At 40.2% G+C, this 6,967-nt stretch overlaps 1 pseudogene; it reads right to left on the reverse strand.

The window, feature by feature from the left end:
- LOC103249636 overlaps nt 1-6,583 on the reverse strand; it is a 9,191-nt pseudogene extending 2,608 nt beyond the window's left edge.
- Nucleotides 6,584-6,967: the final 384 nt, after the last annotated feature.

Raw genomic sequence — 6,967 nt, forward strand, 5'->3', positions numbered from 1 at the left:
AGCCAGAATTATAGGCATGCGCTACCACGCCCGGCTGATTTTTTTGATTTATTGTAGAGATGAGGTCTTGCTGCCCAGGCGGGTCTCGAACCCGTGGGCTCAGGCAATCCACTCACCTCAGCCTCCCAGGGCGCGGGATTACAGGCTGAGTCACTGAGCCTGGCTTATTTTTTATTTTTAATCAATATTTTTTATTATGGTTTTGTGGGGTACAGTTAAGGGTTGGGTATACAAATACGTTTCATTCAGGCACCCTGTTGTTAAGAGGTGTTTCCCCATCCCCAGACAGATATTTGCTACCGTTAATCCCATCTCCCTCCCTATCCTATAGTTTCCCACTACTGTCAGTCATTTTCTTATAGTATTACATTGGATGTTCAAGGTCCATTATATGAGTGAGAACATGTGATACTCAGATCTTTGTTTCTGTGAGAGGTCACTCAGTATTATAGACTCTAGTTCCATCTAGGTTGCTGCAAAATTCATGATTTTGTTCTTTTTTTATGGCTGTGTAGTATTCCATCGTGTATATGTACCACATTTTTTAAATCCAGTCCAATTTTGATGGACGGCATGGTTGTTTCCAGGTTCTTGCTATTGTGAACAATGCTGCGATAAACATACGTGTGCAGGTATCTTTTTTATAGAGTGATTTGAGTACTTCAGCATATATTCCCAGTAGGGGGATTGCGGGGTCATATGGGAAGTTGATAATTAGAGCTTTTAGGAATCGCCACACTGCTTTCCACAGAGGTTGCACTAGTTTACACTCACACCAACAGTGTAGAAGTGTTCCCGTTTCACCACACCCTCTCCAGCAGCTGTTATTTTTTTATTTGTTGATAATTGCCATTCTGACTGGAGTTAGGTGGTATCTCAGTGTGGTTTTGATTTGCATCTCCCTGATGATTAGTGAGGTTGAACATTTCTTCGTGTGTCTGTTGGCTGCTTGGATGTCTTCCTTTGTGAAGTGTCTGTTCATATTTTTTGCTCATTTTATAATGGAGATATTTGTTTTTTTCTTTTCAGCACATTTGAGTTCCTTGTAGATCCAAGATGTTAAGCCTTTGTCAGACCTGGTGTTGGCAAATACTTTTTCCCAGTCTGTAGGTTGTCTCCCTGCTCTCTTGATGGTTTCTTTGGCTTTGCAGAAGCTTGTCAGTTTAATAAGGTCCCACTTGTCTATCTTCTCTCTTAGGACCTGTGGGTTTTGGGTTTTGTTCAGGAATTGGATGCCAGTTCCGATTTCCATGAGGGTATTTCCTTCATTTTCTAAGGTTCTTATGGTTTGAGGTTTTACATTTAGGTCTCTGATCCATTTGGATTTAACTTTTGTGCATGGGGATCGATAGGAGTCCTGTTTCAATCTTCTGCATGTGGTCAGCCAGTTTTCCCAGCACCATTTACTGAATAGGTTCTCCTCTCCCCAGTGGTAGGTGGTGGAGGCCTTGTCGAAGATGAGTTGGTTAAGAAATTGAGGTTTTGCTTCTGGAATCTCAATTCTATTCCATTGATCTATATGCCTGTTCCTATACCAATACCAAACTGTTTTGATGATTGTAGCTTTATAGTAAAGTTTGAAGTCTGGTAATGTGATACCACCTGCTTTGTTTTTTTTGCTGAGGATTGTTCTGGCTATTCTTTGTCGTTTGTGTTTCCATATGAATTCCTGTGTTGTTTTTCTAGGTCTGAGAAGATAGTTGCTGTTAATTTGATGGGTATTGCATTGAATTTGTAGATTACCTTAGGTAAGATGGACATCTTCACAATGTTGATTCTTCCAATCCATGAGCATGGGATATTTTTCCACTTGTTTGTGTCATCTTTGATTACTTTGAGCAGTGTTTTGTAGTTTTCATTGTAAAGGTCTTTCACGTCTCTGGTTAGGAAGATGCCAAGGTATTTCATTTTTTTTGTGGCTATTGTGAATGGAATTGTGTTTTTTATTTGGGTTTCTGTTTGCCTATTATTGGTGTAAAGAAATGTGAATGTCTTTTGCACATTTATTTTGTATCCTGAGACTTTGCCAAAGGCAAAGTCCTTTATCAGTGTAAGGAGGTTTTTGACAGATTCTCTTGGGTTTTCAAGGTACACAATCATATCATCTGCATAGAGAGATAACTTGACTTCCTCTTTTCCTATTTGGATACCCAGATTGCCTTCTCTTCTCTGATTGCTCTAGCAAGGACTTCCAATACTATGTTGAACAGGAGGGGTGAGAGTGGGCATCATTGTCTTGTTCCAGTTTTCAGGGGAAATGGTTCCAATTTTTATCCGTTTAGGAGTATGCTGGCTGTGGGTTTCTCGTAGATGGCTTTTACTATTTTGAGGTATGTTCCCCGTATGCCTAGATGTTCGAGGGTTTTTATCAAGAAGGGGTGCTGGATTTTATCAAAAGCTTTTTCTGCATCTAATGATATGATCATGTGGTTTTTGTTTTGACATCTGTTGATGTATTTAATTACATTTATGGTTTTACGAATGTTAAACCAGCCTTGCATCCCAGGAATGAAGCTTACTTGGTCATGATGGATGATTTTTGAGATGTATTGTTGAATCCGGTTTGCTAGGATCTTGTTGAGAATTTTAGCATCTATGTTCATCAAAGATATTGGCCTGTAGTTCTCTTTCTTTGTTGGATCTTTACCTGGCTTGGGCATTGATGTATTGTTGGCTTTTTAAAATAATTTGGGGAGAGTTCCATCTTTTTCAATCACCTGGAATACCTTCAGTAGGATTGGTATCAGCTCCTCCTTAAATGTATTGTAGAATTCTGCTGGAAAGCCATCTGGACCAGGGCTTTTTTTTGGTGGGTAGTTTTCTTATTACATAGTCGATTTCCTTGACTGTTATTGGTCTATTTAGGGTCTCAATTTCTTCTTGTTCCAACCTAGGTAGGTTGTGTGATGTCAGAAAGTCCTCCATTTCCTTAAGGTTTTCAAGTTTGTTTCCATACAAGTGTATGTACTAGTCTCCAGTGATCTTTTGTATTTCTTCAGGGTCAGATGTGACTTCATCTTTTGTGTTTCTGATTGTGCTTATTTGGTTTTTTTCCCCCATTTTTTCTTGGTCAGTCTAGCTAGGGGACCATCGATCTTGTTTATCCTTTTGAAGAAGCAGTTTTTTGTTTCATTGATTTTTTTTTGTATTATCTTTTTGTCTTCTATGTCCTGGATTTGGGCTTTTATTTTGGTGCTCTGGATTCTTCTGCTGAAATTAGGGTTTTTGTGGTCTTGCTTTTCCAGCTTCCTTAGGTGGCTTGTTAGGCTGTTAATTTGCATTCCTTCCATTTTCTTCATGTGTGTTTGTAGGGATATAAATTCCCCTCTTACTGCAGCTTTTAAGGCACCCCAGAGATTTTGGTAAGATGTTTCTTCATTTTCATTTGTTTCCAGATATCTTTTGATCTCTGTTTTGATTTCATCATTGACCCAGGAGTTGTTTAGCATCATGCTGTTTAGTGTCCATGCCTTTGTGGGTTTTGGGGGGACCTTGTTGGTGTCAATGTTTATTTTTATTCCACTGTGGTCCGAGAAGGTGCATGGTAGAATTTCGGTCCTTTTAAATTTGCTTATGCTTGATTTATGGCCAATTATGTGGTCAATCTTAGAATACGTTCCATGTGGTGATGAGTAGAATGTGTATTCTGTGATCTTTGACTGGAGTGGTTCTGTAGGTATCAATTAAGTCCATTTGGTCCAAAGTCACATTGAGGTTCTGGATCTCCTTGCTGATTTTTTGTCCTGATGATCTGTCTAGGGTTGTGAGTGAGGTATTAAAGTCCCCAGTTATGATGGTGTTAGAGTCAATATCTTTAGTTTTTCTAGAAGTTGTTTTATGAAAGTTGGTGCACCTATGTTGGGTGCATATATGTTTAGGATAGATATTTCTTGTTGATGGATTGAGCCTTTTATCATTATGTAGTGGCCTTCTGTATCTTTTTTGAATTTTAATAGCTTGAAGGGTATTTTGTCTGAAATTAAGATCACTACTCCTCCTTTCATTGTATTCTATTCGCCTGAAAGTTTGTTTCCCATCCTCTTACTTTGAGTCTGTGGGTTTCCTTTCTAGTGAGGTGAGTCTCTTGAAGGCAATAGATTGTTGCCTGATGATATTTTATCCATTTTGCCATTCTATGTCTTTTCAGTGGTGCATTTAGTCCATTCACATTTAGGCTAATAATTGAAATGCAAGAGTTGATCCCTGTCATAAGGTTCTTACAAAGTCGTTCCTGTTTGTTTGTTGTCTTTCTTTGGGTTCTAGAGTTGGCTCATGTGTGTTTTTAATCTTTTGCCTGTACTCTTGTGAAGAATGTTGTTGTTCTTTTTTCTTCTGTGTTCAGTACTTTCTTAAGTGTTTCTTGTAGAGGTGGTCTGGTGGCAGCGTAGGTTCTTAGCGATTTGATATCTGGAAAAGATTTCAATTCTCCCTCACTAATGAAGCTTAGTTTGGCTGGGTAGGTTATTCTTGGTTGAAATTGTTTCTCTTTTAGAACTTTGAAGACAGGGCTCCAGGCTTTCCTAGCCTGAAGTGTTTCTGTGGATAAATCTGCTGCTATTCTAATTGGTCTTCCCTGGTAGGTAGTCTGGCCTTTTTATCTTGCTGCCTTTAGGATTTTTTCTTTTATAGGTATTTTGTTTAAGCAAATTATTATGTGTCTGGGAGTTGGTCTTCTCATTTGTTGTCTTGCAGGGGTTCTCTGAATCTCTTGTGTTTGAATTTTTTCATCCTTGATGAGATGAGGGAAGTTTTCTTGAATGATTCCATGAAATGTTTGTTCCAGTGTGGCCTCTGTTTCTCTCTCTGCCTCAGGAAGCCCAGTTCCTCTTAGTTTTGGTCTCTTGATGTGATCATTCATGTCTTGTAAGTTTTGTTCTGTCTTTTTGAGCTTCTTTTCTATGATATTGACTATGGGTTAGTTCTGTTTTTTGGTCTTCAAGCTCTGAGATTCTTTCTTCTGCTTGGCTAATTCTGCTTTCCATGCTTATTAGTTTGTTATTTATTTCCATCACAGTATTCTTTACTGCTGTTATTTCTGACATCAGCTCCTTCCTATTTTCCTCTTGTCTCTCCTCAATTTTTAAAATTCTCTCTATTAATGTCTTGATGTCTGGGTTTGTTGCATGTGACCCGTCATTCTGGGGGTTCTTCATTGTTTGTGTTGCAGAATCTGTTTTCTCAGTGTCTGATCTCCCAGGGGTCTGTGTGAGACCTATGTTCTTCTTTTGGTTTTTCTTCATTTGTGTGTGTTTTTCCCCCCTCCCTACTTTTTCTTTCCCTCCACGTCACTGTCTTCTTTAATTCTGTTATTCAGGGATAGAGGGATTAGTTTTACTTCTGTTTGTTCAATCTCTTATTTTTATGTATGCCTTCTTACTTTGTTCAATTCTGGAGTTGCACTGTACGTTGGGGGTGGTCCTTTTTGCAGTTTTGAGATTTACTTAAGGGGGGAGCTGTGATTCAAAATCTATCTACAGGTCCTGGTATTCGCTGACAGGTGTATGGATAATCTGAAGTCCACTTCCTACTGCCTTGGAATCTATCCGTGCAGTGGGGCTGTAGGTTTACTCCCTGAAATAAACTGTGGTTAGCAGAGGGAAGAGAATGGAGCAGTGGGTTGAAGAGGGGAGTGGAGATATAGAGGAGTAAGGGGGGAAACAAGCGTGTGCCAACAAATGGAGAGAGAGACCTATACTGAAACAGATAAAAACAATAGACCACAGCTACTGATGAACCAATTCCCATACAAAAAAATAAAACATACAACGATGCTAACATACAAGCTAACCAACCACCTTATTGGTGTGCTGTTCCTCTATACAAAGATATGGTTTACAGAGAGTAGAAAAGAGAAGAAAGGGAAGAGGAAAAAAGAAAAAAAAGGGAACAATACAGTAGGAATAAAATTAAGTCATTAAACCAACAGAACCAATCAAGCATACTCTGAGACTTTTTGTTTAAGTCCAATGTCCTTTCAGCTCTGATTTCTAGCTTTCTTTTCAAGCTGGTAAATTAGTTCGCAGTTAGGGTCAATTGCCTTTGGCCTGCTGTGAAGGACAGTTCAGATCACCCTCTGTTCACCACTTTGGCCTGTGTCTGTTTTTCATGCTTGTTTCTCCCGTTTTGGTGTTGTTACCTTGAATCGCCAGCAGGTGGTGGTATCTCAACTGCTCGCCCCAGATGGGGTGGGGCTGGACAGGAACCTGGCAGAGGCTGGAGATGGAAGCCTGCCTCAGGGCACACGGGCGGAGACCCATGGCTGGCAGGACGTCCTGGTCGCAGGAGAGGTGGCAGTGATCCCAGCAGATCTTGCCTGCAGGGGCTTCAAGGACTGAAGCCGTGGATCCTGTAGGTATGGGTGGCGTGATGTGCTATGGCCACCACGGAGGTCACGGTGTCGCTGGTGGTACCGGTGGCGCCGTCGACTGCTGTATCTGTGCTGTAGTGGTTGTCCAGACCGCTGTGATGCCCCACGGTCCAACGGCCGAGCTCCGTGTGAAGAGTAGGCTGCAATGTTGGGGTCGTCAGCCCCCAGGGAGAGAGCCAGAGACCCGCTGCAGTTCTCCTTTGTAGAGGGTTTCATAGACCAGGTTGCCCTGTCACCATCTTGCCGCCTCCCAGTTCTTGTTTTTAATTCTGTAATGTCCTGAATCATGTTTATTGATTTGTGTATTTTGAACTATCTTTGCATTCCAGGAAAAAAGCCCACATGATAAGTATGAGTTAGTATTTTTTTTTTATATGGTTTGCTAGTATTTGCTTGAGTATCTTTGTGACTATGTTCATCAGGTTTATTGATACAGTTTTCTGTTTTTGTTGTGTCTTTGCCAGATTTTGGTAGCAGAAAGATATGCAGGGACCTCCAAAAACCCAGAATTTATTTATTAAAAATTGTGTATTTATTCTTACATATTAAACTTCAGTTGCCTTCAAAGTACTCTATGTTTGTTGCAATACAATTATTGAG

Source organism: Carlito syrichta, unplaced genomic scaffold, assembly GCF_000164805.1.
Source record: "Carlito syrichta isolate Samal-C Ts95f unplaced genomic scaffold, Tarsius_syrichta-2.0.1 Scaffold123279, whole genome shotgun sequence".
Classification (NCBI taxonomy): Eukaryota; Metazoa; Chordata; class Mammalia; order Primates; family Tarsiidae; genus Carlito; species Carlito syrichta.